General features: G+C 35.9%; 1 protein-coding gene across 1 annotated transcript in view; it reads right to left on the bottom strand.

Annotated features, from left to right (window-relative positions):
- The window catches only part of EYS (eyes shut homolog), a gene marked incomplete at both ends in the record, with an annotated part of 784,773 nt that overhangs the window by 474,147 nt on the left and 288,496 nt on the right, over window positions 1-22,130 (bottom strand). The window lies entirely within an intron of this gene.

The following is a 22,130-nucleotide window of genomic DNA, read 5'->3' as shown; positions in this document are numbered from 1 at the left end:
ATTTCCCCACTAGCTGAAATAAAAGAATGCTCCATGTGCTTTAAAAGGTACACGTTCTTACTTTCACTCAAGAATTAAATTCAACATATATTTGTAACTATTTTGCAGGAAAATATGAAAGATTAACTATACCAGCTCTTACCTATTTAGATTTATATTGATTTCAAGCTTTAAACCATTCAAATACAGCTTGATAATTCTGATTTGCTAAAAGGAATTGTTCTTAAAAAACCAAAACATGTCTTTCAATGAAGAATCAACTAGGTATCTCTATTCTGTAAAGCACAGGTATTGCTTGCCACACAAAAGGCAAACTTGGCCCCTTTAAACAAGCACAGTGTCTCGTCTGAAATTTTTTATGCTCTGTGTTATTGGTTCATGGGCTGTAATTTCCATCTCACATGAAGTGGAGTGGATATTACTAAGGAACTTGATCATTAGAAACCCCTGTGTATTTTAGGAATAAGGATTAAAAAATCAGGGTACTGGGAAGACAAATAGTTGTCACTACCAAAATGCATCTGGGCATTCTTAAACCAAGTACAACAAAAATCTTATTTCAGGAGTCATTTATCAATTACAGCAACAAAAATACATTTTTTGATGAAGAGTAGTAGCGCTGTTTTTGTATAGCCAGTGAGTAACACTGAGTAACAGTGCACCCATTACTCAGTACTGGGTTACTTTTCTCCTAACTAGTCAATCTACAGAAGTACGAGCCCCTATTACAAATTAAGCATCTTCAAATCACTGATGCTAGACATAGTAGAGTACTATATCCGAACAGATGAGAACAAATATTTTAGATGTTAATTGTTTTACAGCTGCTCATTTTTTTTCTTGACTTCAGTTCTGTTTCATCATTACTCCATTTGTAGCTTGGAAAGTTCATTAAACAGAGAGCCCTGCAAATTAGGAGGAAGGGTTTCAATTCTTAAGTGTTAGAGGTGGGACTGAGGTGAAGAGAAACAAACATAAAGTATGTTCTGTTCTTTTATTTTCCCTAACGAGTTTCATAACTGCCTTTGAGTTATCAAAACTACTCTGTATGGCCACAGGGAACATACTTGCTATGTTTCAGTGATCTCCATCAGACATAAAATAGACTACAGAACTACCCAGTCGTACCCTGGCTTCATGCCAGCTACCAACTGAGATACAAAGGCCAATATTAATGCAAAAAACACAATTAATAACATTGTTTTATTGTACTCTTATCTATACTATTAAGAAGTTGCTGGCGCCCCCATTAAATGCAAAAAAATATAGAGTGTCAATCGTGAGGCCCAGCTTTAAGACTCAAGACATTTTCTTAATGAGAACTATTATTTAAACAAGGTAAGGAGTTGTTTGGTGTATTAAAAGCACAGAACTGTTCTTAAAATATGGATTACCAATTACAGACTACAAGTGACATTCTTGTGAACTACCTATCAAATGGCAAAAACCCAAACAACCTTTTCTTTTTTCCCCCAAAATGACCATATCATTCACCATGTTAGAAAGATCAAGATGATTTCTAGGATTCTCAAGCAAAAGAAGAAAGTAAAAAAAAGTAACACATGCTTTTATGAGACCACACAAAAGGTAAGGTGGTCATTGCACAATTTGTTCTTCTTCCAACTTATAAACTAAGATAAAAACTCTCCATAGCACAGCAAAATATGCAACTCTGTTTATTCCTAGCTAGTTAAGAAGTTATATAAGCTCTTTTTTTACCTTATTTGCCAATATTTGCATTTAAATAATGCCAAATTTTATAAAAAGAAGGTATATATATATATGTATATATATATATACTGGTATATTAATAAAAAATGTCTTTAAGCATGAGTTTGCTACTTCCTCTAGATTTTTCTGTTCTATTCACTAGAAACATTCAGAAATGTGTAAGTCTAAAAGATGTGTATTTAGTAAAAAAAGTTGCATAAACCTAAATGATATGAACTAAAAAGACTGATTTTTAGTATCTGAAATATTTCATCATCTCTAAACTCATAAAATTTAAGAAAGAATTTTCCAGAAACAAAATTAACTGAAAAACATATTTTAAGTTTTCTCTGAAGAAAAAAGAAAAATTCTTTTTATTCACACATAGTTTTAAATTCTGAAACTGAAGCTTTTACAAGGCCTTTCTAACAAGAATTTTGGCATCTATGAAAAAGTTACAAAATTCCAAAAAATTAAATCCCTATATAAGGTATATATTTCCAGTCAGCTATGAAAATATTTGAGCTACATTACACAATTAACTAGCCTTTTATCCCTTCATTCCCTACCTGCATAGTTCCCCCCTCCAACTTTTACAAACAGAAATGTGAAACCCCATCAGAATGATCAATAGTCATATCCTACTTTTTCTGTTATATACTCTAGAATAAGCTGTGAGAAAAACTTTTTTGGGGGCCATGGGGAGAAGATGCAAAAATAAGATGATTTAAAAAAAAAACAAACCCTGACAGGCTGTTGAAGTGATAATTTATAATAATAAAAGCTTCAATTAAGCAGTAGAATAATTTATAACATCTTCAAAAAGAGGAAGATTACACTAGCACATGCAATGAGAGAAACAGAAGATTTAGGTTGATGTAAAAATTCTTACTTTTAATAAATTCCCTTCCTCCAGAATCCAAGTATTTCCTTTGATACTAAAAATAAATCAAATCACGCATGACAACTTATCTTAATTTTTTTCACTTTAGTAATATAAAACCCTCAAGGTTCTTGGATTGTGACATGTGTGAAATTCCTCCAACACAAGCAGATCAACTTGTGTAAGTACTATGTGTTGACTTTCCATAAATCTCTCCAGATTTAAGAGCCTTTCACAGAGACACAAATATAAGGAGAGGGTAATGAATACGTACAATATAAATTATACCCTTGGTATCACACTTTACTACCTGCTTAAACATTCAAGTCAAAGCTAAAAATTGCAAGCTACAGTCATGAATGGTACCCTAAAAACAAAAATTAATGTTTTAAGTTCCTCCACGTCTAGATGATGAGTTAAAATACTAAATTATTTGTTTCTCAGATGTTTGAAAACCCCTTTTTTATTTCTTACATTGCAGTGAAATATACTGGTATCACCTGTGTTATGCTCTACCTTAACAGGTTTTAAAGCATCAACTAGCAGGCAAGAGTCCTAAGAATCCCTGAACAGTTGAAGCTGGAAAAAGTGTCAGGCTCATGGAGCCTCCCCTGCTCAAAACCAGGGTCAACTAAAGGTTTGTCAAGTCTGAGTCAGTCTGGTTCAAAGTATCTCCGAAGATGGTGAATCCACAACCTTTCTGGGCAACCTCTGTTTTCTTAATCCCAAAAGTTGAATTTCACATTATTTCAGCTTTTGCTCACTACCTGTTTTTCTGTCACTGGATTCCAAATGACAAGAGTCTGTCTCTATCACTTTCACTCCCTTCCATCAGTTATTTATATGCATTTCCATGAGCTGCCCTATGCTAAAGCAATTTTTTTTTCAGCATGCCAACCAGAACTGCAATCTACTCTGAATCTTAAAGAGTCCTGAAGTGACATTCTATCAATTAGAAAAGCCTACTGGTGGGTTTACTCCAATCTAGCTCAGCAAGAGGCTCAGGAAAAATGCCAAAACTTGACAAATGCATTACTAGTAATGCAGATGATTATATCTGAGCAGAACAAATTTCACAGCCATTTTTTGCTTTCAGACATCTTAAAGCAGGAAAGAAGAAGAAAATGGTCTTTTCAACCCTTCGTATTTTATACCAATGCTTCAGAAAATAAGTCCAAGCACTTGCCTTTACCACAGGGGTTTCTACAGAAAAAACAAAAAGCGGCAATATTCAAGATGCATGACAACTGGTTTTACCTTAGTGGTTCAGGCAAAGCAAAAGGAATCGTAAACTAAACCCTCACATACACTATGCTCATCATTCAGCTTGAAACTTCATGAGAAACTGCAAAACATAGAGTGATGTTTACGTCAGGCTAAACAGTATTAGCTGCACACAACAATGGTCCATTTCTACTGGAAGAGGTTATGTTGCCTAGTGCATTCAGTCACATCAACTAACAGCCTGAAAAGCCACAGTGCCAAAGTGACAAATTAGTTTCTTGCAAGCTAAAGGTGTTCAGACAATTTGAAGTAGTAAAATGAGAACTCACTTTCAATACACGTACAGCTTCGAATTCAGAGCACCAACACACACTAAGAAACTCCAGACATACACTTCCAGTCACTGCAGAAGCTTAAAATATTTTTCCTCCCACAAACATATTTTTTTCTTTTATTCTCTGAAAGCTTAATGCACTCTCTTCCTCAAATAGCTACCTGGCTCACTTCACATACTCCACCAGCTTTCACCTACAAAACCCCAGTTGTAGGTTTATCTCTGACATTCCTCTGGTGCTACTAGTACTCCACTCTTGTATGTCCCTCTTAGATGTTCTCAAATTTCCACCTGTGCTTCCCTTCCTCTTCCCTGAATTCATCTGAGCCTCTCTTTACTACCACTTCCTTCTCTACTTTGGTTTTATCTACGTTATTCCTTCTCTACATTTTTTTCCTAGAGCTTGCCGTTTGTAAGCAATCAAGTGTGACACAGATGAACTAATCAGAGAGGTCAAGGTTAGTGTCAATGTGGACTGCAGTGCTCATGCCCTGATGCAATTCACAATTTTGAGGGATATGGCCCAGCTGACAAGTCAGTGCCCTGAACTTTAGGTGACCAAACTTTTAGTCATTTAAGGAATTAGCAGATGGGATCCCCTATAAAACTGCCTTCAGGGACAAAGGAGCTAAGCAGAGCTGGCAGCTTTTCAAGGTACGTTATTCTTAGAGCATAGCAGCTCCTGATTTCCACATGTAAGACATTAAGCAAGGAAGGCAAGAGACCAGCATGGCTTACTACAGCCCTCCTGCACAAACTCAAGTGTAAGAAGGAAATGCACATGCAATGGTACTAGGGACCTATATCCTGAGAAGAATACAGGATGCTGCCCTGATGTGTACAGATAAGATTAGGAAAACTAAGGCATATTTGAAGCTGAATTTGGCATGGGATAAGAATATGAAAGGTTTTTACAGGTACATTGGCCAGAAAAGGAAGATTAATGAAATTGTACTTCTGTGATAAAGAGAACTAGTGACAGCTGACTGAGAGAAGGCTGAGATACTCAACAAATTTTTGCCTGTTTTCAACATTTTTCTCTCTTCTCATATCTCTCAAACCTCTGAATCCCATAGCAGGCAACCGGGGGAATGAAGTCTTTCCTATCCTAGAAGGTCAGGTTTGAGATCACCTGAATGTACCTAAGTTTATGGGAATTGAGATGCACCCTAGTATTGTGAGGGAACTGGCTGATGCAAATTCCAAGCTATAAAGAAGTCCAGCTCCTTGTGCTGTCAATCTGACAGTGGGAAGTTGCATTAGCACTGAAATAAACAATAGCTTGATTTTGATGAAATAGCTCAGGGCATAAAAAGATTGAACAGAGGAAGAAATACTCAGGAAGCTCATGCATTATCCAGTGGATTTGATTCTTCAATACACTTACATCTGCCATAACCAAATGATAAATATCTTTCCAAACTTTGTAAACGTGTATAGCACTAAAGTGGCCACACAGGAAGAAATACCACCTCTTCCTCTCTCATCTTTCTCCAAAGGACTAATCAATACATGAGTAAAAAGCAATCTGTCTTTCACAAAGTAAATTGACAGGTATCAAATTTCACAATTAAATTCTAAAAGAAATTCCACCTGCCTTTATCAGCTGTTAGAATAATGATGGGAAGCTGAAATTAAGGACAACAAAACTGTTACCTTTATGATACATACATCTACAATTTCTCAATTTAACAGAGATGTAGATGCTGTTTAATAAGTATATGCATCACCTGCAGCCTTTCAAGTTGAATCTGAAGTGGCTATGAAACCATGGATAAAGTACGTGGGCCACAGTGCCAGGTGATAACAGATACACATGGATAAACTCTTTATTGTGTGCCTAAGCATCTGAGAAGTTTGCATCATGTAATGCAAAGTCCATGTAGTAGTACAATGACTAATAATACAGTACGTGAACTGTAAATGCAGTGGACCTTGCTGCCATTACACCTCAGAAATCAAATTAATCTACAAAAGAACACTACAGTAAAATCTACACTAAGTATGTCCTAAGATATATGGTTAAATTGCCTCAAACAACTTTCCTCCTTCTTCTCTGTCCATACACTGTATGAAGTTTGTTGAATATTATGCAAGTCAGCATGTTTCCTACACTATCTGTAAAACTATTATTTTTAGTATATTATTTTTCCAAACAATTTATGCAATTTTACCAGCTGATGCTTTGTGTATTATCTACTGAAAAATAGCAAAGTGAGAGCACTGAATGAATTTAAGCTATTGATCCCAAGAGCCACTGCTAGTATCCAAAAGGAACCATACATTGCTAGTGTTTGTCCGTTAATTCACTAGGAATGTGAATATTGCTGAGCACTGGAAGCCTGACATTTCAGCAATTCATGCTCTACTAATGAAAGAAAGTACAAAGAACTTCTGCCAAGGACATGTAGCTTACATACCACTGCAAAGGAACCTCTGGTGTTCCAGGTTGGAATACCATTGTGTATGTCTGAGTTCAGCCCCAGGTGGCAGCTGAGCACCACTCACTCGCCCCTCTCTGGGGAGGAGAGATGGACAAAAGCAACCAGTGGAGTTGGGCTATGGACTGTTACTGACATAGCCAGGGAGAGGGGAACAACAGCTCATGACAAAATACACCATGATAACACAAAGCACTTTACTAACCTGATGACCAGCGCAATACTCCATCTGCACTCAAACCATCCCCAACCCAGTCAGACCCACCCCTCCATGACTAGACTCTTTTATGGGGACCATGATGTCACACGGTATGGAAAACCACCATGGCCAGCTCAGCTCACCTGTGCTGGCTTCTTGCGAAAATTGACTCCATCCTAACCTAACCCAGGACAGCACATGAAGGCATTAGTGATCAAACAGCTACCAAATGTCAGAAAACTAATGGACAACAGTACTACTCGAGGATTCTCCCCATGGTTTTGAAATTTACCTGTACATGACTCCATCCAGAGTGATAATGGCTCACACTTTGCTAGCAATGAAGAACAAGAATGGGCAAAACAAGAAGGGATCAAATGGGTATGTCACACATCCTATTATACACAATGTAATGGTATAGTCGAACAAGCCAATAGACTATTGAAGAAATACCTAAATCTACATGACAGGCAATGGGACAGAGATGTCAATCACTGATGACAGAGATGGTGGCTATATGACCCTTCCTCCTTCTCCCTTTATCTATTAATGAGTGAGTATAATGAGTGAGTATATTCACAACATCCCAAGTGCAAGACCCTGGGAACCATGGATTACTAAAATATAATGGAAGTAATGGAACACCACAAAGCAAGGCATACCTAAATCTTTCTACCTTTACATGGAAATGAAGTATAATTAAAAGATTAACATGGTTGGGATAATTCTCACTTGATAGCTCAACTCCAAGCAATGCCATGAGACATACAAACTGGGGAGCGAGTAAACAATGGATCCACTTACCACAGACCAATGAAAATTGAAGTATTTTATGCCATATGCTATCCATATACTTTAAGATACCTTCTGCAAAGTTAGTACCTATCTTGTCATCTTTGAATCTGTATTTTAAGTCACTGTTCCAATAGTGTATTTGAAATTAGTCAATCATTAAACAGAGTTAAAATTTAAACTTTTATTTACCTCAAATTATTACTAAATTTTGCATTGACTAAGTCATAACTGTGTCAAGCACTTTTCATCCACAACAGCTCCACAGGGACTGTTTTATCTGTACTTTTTTTAAAGTTAGACCTGCACTTTTAGAATATATTCTGGATGTTCATGTTAAGAGATTTGTATTTTCTCATTCCAAAACCAGACTGATAGATCTTTCCCTATTTTTAGATTTCTGAATTATAAATCAGAAGGATTAACCCTTTTATATAGAAAACATAAAGTACAATGCCTGTAAATAAAAAAGTGAGTATGTTGAATCTCTCTGTCTTGCTCTTATAGCTGGAAATGTAAGCGTATATTGACCTAAAACTAGAGAAAAGGATTTGGCAGGTACATAGCTGGGAAGAGATATAAAAATACTACATTTCTGCTACTCTTAGAGTGTAAGTGCCTTTTGCATGTTCAATGCATACAGGAAAAATTCAGAAGGGTTAGGTAGTTTTCATTCCGTTCTATTTTAATTGCTCCAGCCTTTTTATCCTTGTCCTTTTCCTCACTGTTGAGTATGTATTTTCTCTATTCCGCATACTTTTGCTCCCATTATCCTCTGCTCACGTTCTTCCTTTTGGTAGCAGTAACTAAAATTTATTCCTAATATTCTTTATATTCAGGGACATGATGGAAAGAAAAAAATGTTTTAGAGGAACAAATACACAAAGTTGGTTTTGCTTGTTTCCAGATACTTCTTCCATAATCTTCTATTTGAAGCAATTAGTTCACAAAATCACCAGGTAAAATTCAGCTCAGTGAGATGGTGAGTTGTATTTCAGTTTTTACTTTAAGCCCTAGTTCAGCTGCAATGCACCCATTTCTGGTAAACAGAATTTTAGTTCCTACTAAGGGTATTGCAACTTTCAACTCACAATTTCTAATGCAGCTTTTTTTCTTCTTCCATTTTCCTAAATCAGAATACAAGAGATATCTTACATCAGACTGGATGCAACCTTCAGATTACTGCGACACAAGGATGAGGTACACCCAGTTCCTTTTCAGAACAAACTATTTGCATATTTATCTCAAGAAGGATTTTGCAGCAAATCCTCCTATCTACAAAACCAGATGAAATTAAATTGTTTTCTGTTGAATACTTTTAATTGAGGAAGACAACAAAATAAGTAAAACTGTACTATTATTTTTAGTATTAAAGTCACTCAGGCTTGGAAACAGAAAATACAATATGGTATGATATCAAGTCTTGTTCATAGACCATGACCACACAGAAGATGGTGTACTGCCATCCTATCAGTCTTACCCTCCAAAACTCCCATTTTAGATGTCACAGGAAATCATTAAAAATTACCAAATAAAGGTTTTCATGGTTTGGGAGTACTTTTTTTACTTTTGTTTTACCGTTTGGGTTATTATCTAGGAGGCTAGAAAGAACTGCTTACCATGTTCAAGATTTTTAGAAGAAATTATCAAAAAGTTTTAAAAAATACCAAATCATCCCTTTAAGAAAGAAATACATTTCCTTCTCCTAAACTCTACAACTTGCATCAGAAGGGACTCTCAGAAAATTTTGGAATGTACTTTAACAAGTTTGCATACAATGCAGAGTACAGTGAAAGAAACATTTGTCTAAATAACTAGCAGTGTTAATTTCTTGAGTTACTGCAGATCCCCATATAGGGTGTCTATGCATTCTGGCATGTGAAGTTGCTCTCTTGAGTAACGTGCTTTTGATTTCCTTCTGTTCCTGAGAAAATGCAAAGGGAAAAGGACATACATTCCTTTTTATCTTACCATCTGCTGTCACTAACACCAAGAGCTGCGTTCTTTGCCTATCCCTTCTTCATCCCACGCTGGAACAAAAAACCATCAGTACAACAGCAACAAGGTAACTCCAGACTCCATCCAGAAATACAAAAATACATAATTTGCATCCCTTTTAACAGGCAACATTTCTCCAAAAATTGAATCTGCCATGAAGAAATACCTTCATTTGTGAAAACACAGCATCAGAAAATCAATGCTACAGTGAACAGTAAGTAAAGAATCTACCTCTGTTATCTTGGATAGTACTGATTTGCTTTGGTAAAGAAAAAAGAAGTATTACTTTATTCTTTCAAGAATCAAAGGGAATCAGTTGTCATGCTGTGTCCAAGAAGTTGATGTTACAAATCTGTTAGAGCCAGATGTTGAATAAATCGGCAATCTGGAAGACTCTCCATCTTTGAAGGATTCCTGAACAAAAGACCTCCATGTCCCTAGATGCCTGTTTGCTTTTCCTGCTCCATCTTAATTTAATGTCAGTCTTTGATGACAAATCTGGCAGTACTAGGTTTATTGCTGCACCTACGGAAACTTGTGCCTTCAGCGTTATTCCCCTTGGAAATCTCTTCCTCTCTACTAGATTTCAGTGTGAAAGGCCTAGACGATATGGAAATTAGCTCAACGCCTTTTTTATGTTTAGTATTGCTCTGCTATTTTCTGAGACTTACAGGTAATGGTGTTTTACTACAGTGATTTTGAGACAAGTTCTCTTTGAGAAATAAGAAAGGAAAAAGAACACTGCACTGTAAAAATAAAAGCTATCACCTGCAAGCAGGTAACAGCCTCTGCTGGTGAGACATTTGTTAAATTTGGAAAGTTTAGCAACAGTAGTTCTGTCAATCGACCTCAAAGCTCTTCACCCAGTATGCAGAGATAGCACTGATTATAGAAAAAAAAAAATCTACACTTCAGGTAGAGTCCTAACAATGGAAGGTACTTTTGCTCTAGGTGAGCAAAGGAGATCTTTCCTGATCTGCTCCTTCCACCATAGGCAACAAAAGACCACCAAGTAAATGTAATTAAATTGTGTATCATCATTAGTAATATGAAGTAGTAAATGGCATGTGGCAACTCTTGAAGTTCTTGTGGCGCAAGAAATACAAACCTAAACAGATAGATTACTGAGACATTTAGAAAATCTGACACAAAAATTGAACACAATGCACACCCATTCAGAAGGCTATGTAAGTGACCTCTGCATAATGATCTGTATGGTCTGAACAAATGAGACAAAAATTTCTCTCCTTCATGTTTCTGACTACTTCTGGATTCTACGTAGATTTTTGTCATTCAAACAAGATGTCTGCATCAGCTTTTTTTCCCCAGTCTTCTACGCTACTTTCAGGATTGTCACTTGGTGTTTACCTTGTGTCTACTCAAACTCCAAAGAGATATACCATAGGAGAAACTATGTGTTTGGCTCAGTCGGACATCAAAGCGCTAGCAGATCCAGCAGTGGAAAAAAAAAAAACAACACCCACACCCATAAAACCCCATGTTTTTGAACAAATGCATTAATGTTCATGTTAAATAATTGTCTTCTTGGTTTTTGGTTGGGTTTTTTGGCATTCCAAATATAGAACACGTTGAATACTTTGTGCCTAGAACCAATCACCTGCCTGCAAACAACTGAGAACTAAGGATAGCTGTGATATTTAGCACAGCAGAACAAATAGAGTCATCAGAATATTACTTAAGCATATAGTATCAATGTTTCTACATTTTAAGAGAACTATTTGAATATTTTCAACGCTCAGGGGTAGTTAGTTATACATACAAGTTTATCTAGTGAACCACAGACAGTGAAGCACGCGGACAAGTCTCACCATGCTAATTTCAACATTATAAAAATTTCAACATTATAAGATTTTCAAAGGACCCAACGTGAAATAAAACATTTGGAACAGCTACAGCGTTTGCCATCGCCAATACTGGCAGTCAGAAAAAGATTACGAAGCAAGGATACCTCTGTTCTCACATTTGTTATTGGAATAATAGCAAGAAAAGAAAAAAGATTTTGTACAAGCTGACCTTTATGTTAATTAATGTTCCAAGTTAATATGCCAAATTATAATCTCTTACTGTTCACCATGTATGAGGACTACAACCTCCAACAAGTAACTGAGGTAATAACATGTCATTTCACCACAACTAAATTTACCAGAGATAACAAGCTTAAGCTTGCCTAAGAATTATTTAAGTTAACCCATTAAATATTTTATAGAGGAGCACCACAAATTCCAAGCAGCTAACAACAGGAAAGGAGCAGAAGTAAGGCTTTTAAAGTTCAACTCAGTTACTTCCCTATAAATAAATAAAAATACACTGCTCAAATCCTACACTTGTAGACGTGGTAGATATTCCCCTACTACAGATTCTGCTGCAAAGCAAAATTAAAATTGTCATGTCCTGGCAACCAGCATTTCAAAAATAGCGTTGTCCTTAAAAGATTATTGTTCTGACATAAAACTAAAAAAGCAAGTAACAAAAATTTTCAACTGGTCTCCAAGAGTCAGTTGTCTTTATCAGACACCTTTGATATCTACTGTGATATATACAATCCAGCCTTCTACTATGGCTGTCTCACTGACATATTTCAATAGAGCAAACCTATGAAAATTTTAAGACAGCCTCTTCCAGATATCAAATGAATAAGCTTAAGAAATAAACATAACAGTATTTATGAATGCTCACAGAGAGGTATGTGTGACTTTTATATTTGTGCTCCCTTTTTTCTACTTGTGACCTTCAAAGATAAAGGCTTCCTATTGTAACTGGGACAGATCTTTTTCACACATCCAAACTGGCATCTGGTGGAAGCAAATATAGTAATTACAGACCCTACATTAGTCCACTTGCTATTGTTGAAGAGCGAGCACTGCTTTACCGAGGACCTCTAATAGTCTACTATCTGTAATTCAGTCTAAACAAACTTTCCTGTAATACTTCTATTGTAACAGAACAACAGTTAAAATCCCGACAAACCCCAAATCACTAAAATTTGATTACTCATAGAAACTAGTGGTGGTGAAGATTATGTTAATTTTCTAATTATGTATTGTGCACGGTTTACTAATTCTAGAGTCATTTCACATCATTTGTACATGTGTACATGTACTTTATATTGTACTATCACATATAGGCAATCATTTCAAAGGTGAAATTACGTGTTTTAGCTGACAAGTTCATACTTTTTCAAATGTCTTGTTTTTATACAATTATCTCTAAAAAAAAATTTGTTGCTAACACAACCTTTTTTTTAAAAAAAATGTTAAAAATTGTAATTTTATCACATCTTTAATGAAAAAAAAAAAAAGCCAAACAAAAAAACCCAACCAAAAAACCCACTCTAAGACAGATCTCTCTTTCTTTTGCTTCCATTAGCTAGAATTTATTCTTGCAGAATCTTGCAGAATTTTTCTTTGGGTATGTTGTCTTCATCACCCCTGTGACCTAACAATAGCTATACAATTTACTCATCTACAGTATCTGAGCCCCATTGATGAAAATCAATACTGTCTGGGCTAGGTTGTATTTACTACTTGACGTAACTAAAACCTATTCTCCCACATTACAACCAAATACATAGTCAGGCTTCGTTTTCTGCCTGTTACCTCCCAAAACAGAGAAAATGCTGTCTGCAAAACAGTCTTGTATGCTGAAACTAATAAAGAAATTGTGACTGCTATTCTTGAAAAATTTTTCTCTACATCAGAAGAAAATTTCTAACTGAAGATGAAACCTTGCTTTTGCTTTGGCTGAGAAGTTATTTACAAGGTAAACTACTTGCACAAGTAACACCTTGGCATTAAAACTGACAATTCATTTACAAAAACGTTGATTCTTAATTATTTTAGTATTGCTTTAAGGTGGGTAGGTAAAAGGAACAATACCTATGAAATTGATACAATCTGTTCCAACACATGCAATATACTGGTTTTATTGATATCCTTTCAAAACAGGAAAAAATACAGATTTTTATAGTAAAGAGAATGAGGCTCTACATCCTATGCTTTTACGTGGAACTGTTTTGTGGTTCATCAGGATATAATGTAAGCAGCAACGCTCATAATCTTTTTTGGATTTTGTTCCTTTGTGCTTGTATTAGACATTGCCAATGCATGAAACATTTAATCTGTAGCTAACAATGACAGATGGTTTCCCCATTTATTTCTAATGAGCCCTTTTTAAAGTGTCAGCACCATTTTTTGTTTGTTTGCCTAAACTTCCATTTTATTAAGGTTTCCCAAATTAAAAAAAAAAAAAGTGAATGTGCTTTTAGCGAACTGTTAAGGGCAAAAGAACAAGGAGAATGGAGTCCATTATGAATCGTTGCAACAGAAGCATTGTAAAAGATTTGGATTAGAAATAATGAGGTAGTGAAGTCTGTCTTGAAAACCTTTTCAGTCATTCTTCTGTTCTTATTTCTATCCATTCTAGCTTTAATTTTCACTGTCCCACAACAACAAAGTGGTGGCAGCATTTTTGTTATTACCCAGAACTGTAGCTACAGAATGTCAGCCACTGAATTTAAATTTTACCATTACTGATATATAACATGATAGGGTGATGACTTCCATTGAAGATCTGTCAGGCAGAAAAATGCCAAATACTGCATGTTATGTACTCACCTGACAGTAACTATAGATAGATAATGGTAAAATAAATAGATTTTTAAAAATAATCAAAGAAACAATGCTACATGTTGTCATTTGCATTGAAGACAATAAGGCTTTCTTGTTCTTTTATAATTTTATTTTTCTGTATTAGACCAAGTCTCATGAGCACCCAGGTTTCTATCTCTTGCACTTCTCCTTAAGCTTTATCTACTCTTTCAACAGCACTTTAGCTCATACACCTACCTTCTAATGCACCACCATCTTCAAACCTGAACAACAGGAATATTCTAATATGATGCAACCTGATTCTTTGAACCTCTACTTGCTTCACCTCAACAGCTTTGAGGAAAATTATTAATTCCTTTGTTGAATAGTTCCTTTTGTTTGTTTGTTTTTTGGTTGTTTGTTGTTTTTTTTTAGAAAGGAACCCGATGCAGTTTTCTAACTCAGTTTTGGCAAACTTCTGCAGAGTCTACTGCACTCTCTCAGAGTCCATTCTCTGCTATATTTCTATTTTTTTAATCTTTCCTTCAATCCTTGGGAAACTCTCCCAGTCACTAAGACCATAATGAAGAACAGCCTTGCAATGACATGTTATCAGCTCCCTCAGGACTTGTGATACTTCCTACCAGGATCCTGCAACAGGGCATCTCCCAGTACATTCACTTACCCTTTCGACCTGGCTCTACATCACAGCTCAGGTTCAGCTGACTTCGATGGCTCACTGCACAGAGCTGTCAGTCCCTCCTCTGCTACCAGGTCACTGAACCTGCTCTGCAGCTGCAGAACTGGAAAAAGGGCAGGAGCCCTCATCTTGTTGTTGATGTTGCAAGCTTCCAGCTTCCATGATCACTGGAGTCTCCATTTCCATATCTCCTAAGCTCAGACTCTGCCTGGTCCTCCTTTACTACGGTTAGGAGTTATGGTTCTTGTATGTGTAGGGCCTTGCAGAATATAATGTTCTTATCATCCCTAAAGCTGCAGTGTCTGCTGATTGGTTCCTGCAGCTCATTTACAGTGCAGATCCTTCTCTAGCCGTACCTCCTGAAGACAACAACACTGCTCTCTGGTCCCAGCCTCAACAAGAGCCCCAGACATCCCTGCAGCCCCAGACCTGCAGAACTGCACCTACCCTGAGGATCCCAAACTGGTTTTGTCTCTACTGTAGCAAGGTAGTTGCTCCTATGGATGGTCAGTGATAGTGCCCTGACCGTAGTTACTGACTACCTAAGTACACCATGTCCTCAACAGAGTTTCTGGCTACCTTCTACACTACTTGCCTCTGTTGGCTGTATTCTAGGCTTAATAGTTACATACACTCTTTCTAGCATTTGCTGAAAGAAACCCTGGCTGACCCTAAAGAAGAGTCAGCTGCAAACAAAAAGCTAAAAGTCACAAAAAGTTGACAACAAAGCTTGTGGGAAACCACTACAGCCTGCTAGCAGTCACAGCCTCCTGTAACTACCACTTCCCAGGAGCAGCAGGCACCCTAAAGCTCCTCAGAGTTCACAGCTGTCCTCTGATGACCCTACAAGTAGTTCCCAAGCAATCTAGCTCAATCCAGAGCCCAGAAACTGCTGTGCAAACTGCTTCATCTGTTCATTGTGTCTGTTAGCCGGGCTCATGTGTTTGTACATCATTTACACTGAAAGTGTTTAACTCCCCTATAGCTATGATGAATTTGGGTAACTTCATGTTGCATTTCGTGCGCTCTCAAAGCTATGCCTCAGGTACATCATTATTTCACAAACTGTTTAGTACTCCCTCCACTGAACCTGTGAGTTCATCACACGGTCATTTCATGGAGTTTTGGGGTCTGTAACGGAAAGATATTATGAAACATTTATTTAAAATACGTCACCTAATGATTAAACATACAAGGAAGAGAAATTCTCTTGTTCAGAAAGGAAAAGTTGATGAGCTTGTTTGGGGGGTATTTTCCAGCTAATTAGTTTGTGTTGGTTTAAATATCATGGGATTTTGAATAAAAATGCCGCTGTCTTTTCAGAAAACTGTTGAATAATGGCCAAAATACACCCTAAGGGATGCAGAATGTCAGTGACTTCTTAGTAGATGCTACTGAGATGGCACAGCAATATGTTGTTTGCCTAAGGCAATGAAAACCCTAAAGCTGATTTCACACACTGTAGCATAACAAGCAGCCCAACAACACATTTCCAGTTGTTAGCATTATCACCAGAGATGAAACTATTTAACACTTGCTATCTTCGGAGGAAACACTTGTTTGCACTTTCACAAAATTCTTTAGCTAATTCATTAGTAAATGTCCTGACTGTCCATACAAATCTTTTGAAGATGGTTTTGAGCACGAGGTACATACATACCTCTGTACTAGGATGAAGAAAAAAATTACAGGTCAGAACTGAAGTCAGAAGCACAGCAGACAAATGTTTTGGGAGATGTCTCTGAAGCAAGAGAGGAAGAGCTGGCCAAAGAACCCTGAAGAAATGCCAGCTAAGAAGCCAGATGCTGCTTGCAAAAAAATGTTCCAGAGTTCGGCATCTGGGACCATTAAATGCCAAGCTGATCCCCATCTGTGGGAAAAGCTGTTTCCTGCTTCTGGGGGAGAAAAAGTAAGAAGTAGTATAGCGGTAGTTTAAAGGAGTGCCAGTAAAAACAGAAGGCAGACTGAACCCAGCATTCAAATTATAATCATGTCACTATTTACTTTTGAATTCCATGATGGTTCAAAATCCACTCATTTAGAAATAAGCACATCTTTATAAATACTGCATATATATGCATTTTTTTACTTGTGGATCTTTCAGATATTCACCCATCCCTAATTTAGCAATTGCCTGGCTTATACAACATAGCATAGAAGAGTTCTTGCATATTTCTGAGAAAATACAAAATACAGCAAAGATAAAAATCACCCTCTTTTCCAAAGACATTCTTTCTGGGTGGGAAAAAAAGGAAAAAAAAAAGAAAAAAGGAAAAAAAAAAGTAAAAATAGTATGGTGCTTTTCTGTAACAGTACTATAATACAGTTCATGGCTTGCGTAACACTGAAGATACTCTCATTACATGATTGGTCCTTTTTTAAGAGTTATGGAAAGGTAGATGACAGTTACACATTACTGAAAAACTCTAAATGCTAAGAGAACTACAGGGCGAGATGTTGTATTTGGGAACAGACTGAGAAAGTTACAGGAAGGAGACGGAGTAAATCTAACTCTGGTTGACACTGTGATTACCCAAATTGTCAGCTGGTCTAAACTGTTATCTAAGTAAAAATTATGAAATATGATTGTGGCATGGTTACTAATTGAAGAAGCATTGCTAAAGAAGACCATCAGACTTTTGTCTTTGGAGAAGTCAGTGGGAAAGAAATGTTTCAGTTCCAGAATCACAGACACACAAGTAACATTACAAAATTATCTACAGTTTTTAACTGAATATCCACATGTGACCTGAGCATAACAATGGACAGAACTAATATCTGTATCGTGTACCCAGGAAGACCACCACTGCACACAAAACAGGGTACTTAGAAGCAGGCTAAAGGAACTGCACTTAGTATTTGTTCCAGACATAAGCACTGGAGAAAACGAGTAAGCATTTCATGATACTGTGACACCACTTAAAGAGTATTTTCTAACAATTAGGCTTAAATATAAATCATATCTCTAACTGTGAAGGGGCAAATGGAGACCTGCCCAAACGGAGTTTAAGAAAACACGTGCCAAGAGCAAAACCTAGAGAATAAGAATGAGTCAGCAGGAAAAGTATCTGTGCCTGCTGAACTAAGTGACTAAGAAGTGGCCTGATTTCAAAAGTAAGATGGTCAAGGGTAGAGAAGGCAGGAAGCGTAAAACATTGATAAATGAGGAAAGACAGGGAAAAGAGAACACAAGCTACTGTGGTTCCTGCTTCCCTCACTGAAGAGCTCTAGACAGTGACTACCTTGACCTCAGCAACTAAAAACCATCAACAGCCACAGCCAGCAGTGCTAACTAAACAGCATCAGTTCCATAATACTGCAAAATTATATAAACATAAATGATAAATATAAAATAATTTTAGTAGTATTAGTTTGTAAAGTTCCTAATGGTAAGGACTAATGGTGCTGTACATGCAATGATAATAATTAACAGCAATTAAGAATTAACCTTTGGCACTGTGTAATGTTAATGAATAGCTGCAATCCAGTAAAGAGTCATTCTCAAGCTTGGAAATTGCATAGTTTGTCAGTCTTTTTAAACATTCCCATCATAGAGATCATATATGATATGCAGATGGATACATGCATCCATAAATTCATTTGCAATAAACTTATCTTTAATGAAATTACAATAAAATGAATTTATACTTTATAGTCAAGTCATAGGGAGCTGGACAAAGCTCTAATGCTAAGGACTGGCACTGTCAGAATGACTAACACAGTCAGCATGGGTTCCAATCAGTGAACAAAGATACTGTAAGGATGACTGTTCTGCACTTAAGTTTTGTAAAGAGGAAATTTTTTTTTTAAAAAGTAGCAAAGAGGAAAAAGCATAAACTACAGGTATAAAAATAGAACTCAACTTCAGTTTACACAGAGATTGTAAAATGGAATCTTAGTGGATGGATTCAACTGCTGACAAAAGATAACTTCTCTCTACTGAAACAGTACAAAGTTAAAAGCAAACAGTAAAACTATTATAAAGAACATGAGAACAACAGACAGCATGAGGATATACGCTTACGTAAGCCTGATTTCCTGTTTATTATGGAGAACTCCAATGGTATGTTATAAAAGAAAAGCAGCAACAGCACACTTCCCATCTTTATTCCAACAATCTCAACAATGAATACAGAAAAAATGGCAAATAGTCCAAATCTGTGGTATTCAATATGGAAATATGTAAAGAACTCTGTACACTGGAAAGACACTTGGTTAATTCTCCTGTTTTAACATCATAATGATTATAGGCAAGTTTCAAACTATTCTGTATCATTAGAAATACCAGTTCATCCATAAAAATATGTTGCCTGTTATTTTGCAAGAAGAGTGGAAGGTATTTTTACTTCAAGCTTTCCTGTAAATTGGTAACAGCAAAGGAGACACAGGGGCTTTAATTAGGGTTTGATGTTCTTAAGGCAAAACCTTAAGAGAGAAGATACAATAGCATAGAGGAGAAATTGGGAATTCAGCTGATAATGGATGCATCTGTCTATAAATGTTCAGAGATGTAATTTGAGAGATCATGCTATCGTGAGAATTAGAGTGAAGTTCACAGGGTACTGGAAATATATGTAGGAAAGTATTCTAAACTCATTTCTTTGCTGTGCACCAAACTGAAAAGTGAGAAATGAGGAAAATAAATTTATTGATTTTTGTTCAGCTGATAAACTAACTGCAACAAAACAGGAATTATGTAACAAATGCTTTTACATTTAACAACTCAGGTTTAACTATATGTTCAGTATTTTATTCTAAATTTATTATTCTGATTTTTTAAAAATAAAAACATGCACACTGTGAAGGTGTGCTTTTTTTTCCCCCAGTCAGCATGTAATTTATTTTCCTATGATGGAATCCATAAAAAAAGCATTCTGTTCCAGCACATTTGTTGATCCATTAGTTTTGGCAGTAAGTTTTCTTATCAAGGCTCAAAAATTAGCATCAGATCGATAAATTAACTTAAATAAGAGTATTTGTTATAAGGAACTATGGTTGTCATTATTATTCCAAATATTAGAGATTTAAAACTTGGTAAATTATTTCCTTTTTATTATATTTTCTGTTTTTTTCATTACTTTTTTTTTATACAGTTGCACGATCAAGTACTTAGTTTTTCAAGAACTAATGTTTTCAGATAGAATTGCAAATATTTAAGTAAACTAATGAGTATTATCAAAGGCATGAAAGAAAGCTGTGCTATCTCTCCTCTACACTAATTCAAATTAGATATGATAGCAAGTACTAGCAGTGGTGTAGCCAACTTCATAGCAGTGCTGAAAATTCTGAGTATCGTTGCCAGCAGCTAAAATTACACCAGGAAAATAAACCAGTGCCAGAACATGGCCACAGGCGAGAAAACTGCATTGTCTATCACAGTTGCATTCTCAACAGTTCCTGGCCTGACTTTCATCCAGACCAACTTGTGCTTGTTCAAAACAATGCCCAGGCACAGCTCAAGAATGCAAATGAGGCTGTTAGAGTTCAGTTATCCGGTTTTAAAGATGGTAAATTTTAAAGATATGGCTGGATGTCTTCAGGATCAGCTACGAGCCACTGTCACTGCTAAGCTACCATGAGATGAACACTTTGTTTTGTTACTGTAGTTTTTAAGAGAAAAGAGTTTAAAAAGGTAATAGAAGCAAACACTTTTTTGATATTAAGCGTAAGTCAAAGAAAAAAACACAATGTCTTTTAACATCAGTTTGTATAAACTAGGGTAATTGAATAACTGAAGAAATAGCTTTAGATCATACAATAAAAACGTTGGTCTAGACTATTTTTCCTTGTGGTTGCCAAGTCTCAGACTCCCAGGTTCAACTATAGGTATCTCTGAAGAAGTTGCTTTCGTTCAGCTCATCATGACCCCTGTATATCATAATCCAATGGTAAGTGTAATTTCTTTGCACTCCTATGTCAAATAGGACAAATAGGCTTGAGAAAAAATAGATGTGATGCTTACAGTTCAAACCAATTCTCTCGTAAACATTTTCTTTAACAATTCAGTATTTCCCAATCCAGAAAAAGTACTTTTTGAGCATTGTTTTTCCTCAATAAACAGTACAGAATCCCTGTTTTTTTTCATAAGTAATTGATCCAGCTATGAACAAACCAGGATAAGACATTTTACCATACAAAATATACATAATGCTTTGAAGATGAAAAAATCGGTAAAATGTAAGGACCAATAACGATACAGTGTTGCAAAATATTAATGCATCTGGAATTGTCTTTGAGGTTCATGAAACTATGTATTTGCATATATAATCCATTATATAATGTAAGAATTTTAATATCATCTAATCAAACATAAGGTATGCAGTTATTAAAGTATTTTCTTATTAGTAAACTACAAACTTCACAATGATACAAACTACAAAAATTTACAAAAACAGAGATTGTTTTATGTTCTGTTATATAATATCATTTAACTTTAATATCTTTGGCTATTTATGGAATTGTTTGCCTGTCTTCAAATGTGGCAGGTTTTCTTTCCAATTATTGTGTATATATACTCTATAATTACATAGATTACATATAGGAATATAGTTGCAAAACAACTAGACTGTGTACTACCTAAAGGCATTACACTGTGCTTTTTATGCAGTTTTACATTCAGATACAGAAAGACTGTTCCAGTATTGACATCATAATAAAGGTAAACCCTGGCGATAAATAACAGAAGCTGATTACAGATGGTTTACAGAGTCTTTATCCTCATACTACGAGAAAAAAAATAATTTTTAAATCATAAATGCACACAGTAAATAAAGATTGGCTTTTGAGTTAAAAATAATACAGTTAGTGTCAGATCCACATGCTTTCTCTGTGTGGTTGTAAATTTTAGTTAAATTACTATTTTGTTGTCATTTGAAGCCACAAGGTGGCAGCAATGATATAATCTCGTCATCTGAGATTGTGCGACTATGTCCACTCCCACTATTTTTACTCTGATAATAGCATATCCTGGATTTACCAGGCATATATGGCAGAAAAATATCCTATATTTCAACAAAAGACACTTCCAGATTATGTCACTTGGTGTTTTCAATTGATGCTTTTTCTTTTTGTAGTTTTCCATCTAAAATTAATTATGTCTGCTGATATCAAATTAATATGCAGTATATCCATCACACAAATTCTTTGCCTAGCAACATTCCACTCCCCAAAATATGAAATAAAGTAACTGGATGTCTAGGTCTGTCAGTCCTAGAATATACAGGGAAAAGATACAATGCTTAC

Source organism: Gallinula chloropus (assembly GCF_964237585.1).
Source record: "Gallinula chloropus genome assembly, chromosome: 3".
Classification (NCBI taxonomy): Eukaryota; Metazoa; Chordata; class Aves; order Gruiformes; family Rallidae; genus Gallinula; species Gallinula chloropus.
The sequence above is the reverse complement of the archived record's forward strand: the minus strand, read 5'-3'. Positions and strand labels throughout refer to the sequence as shown.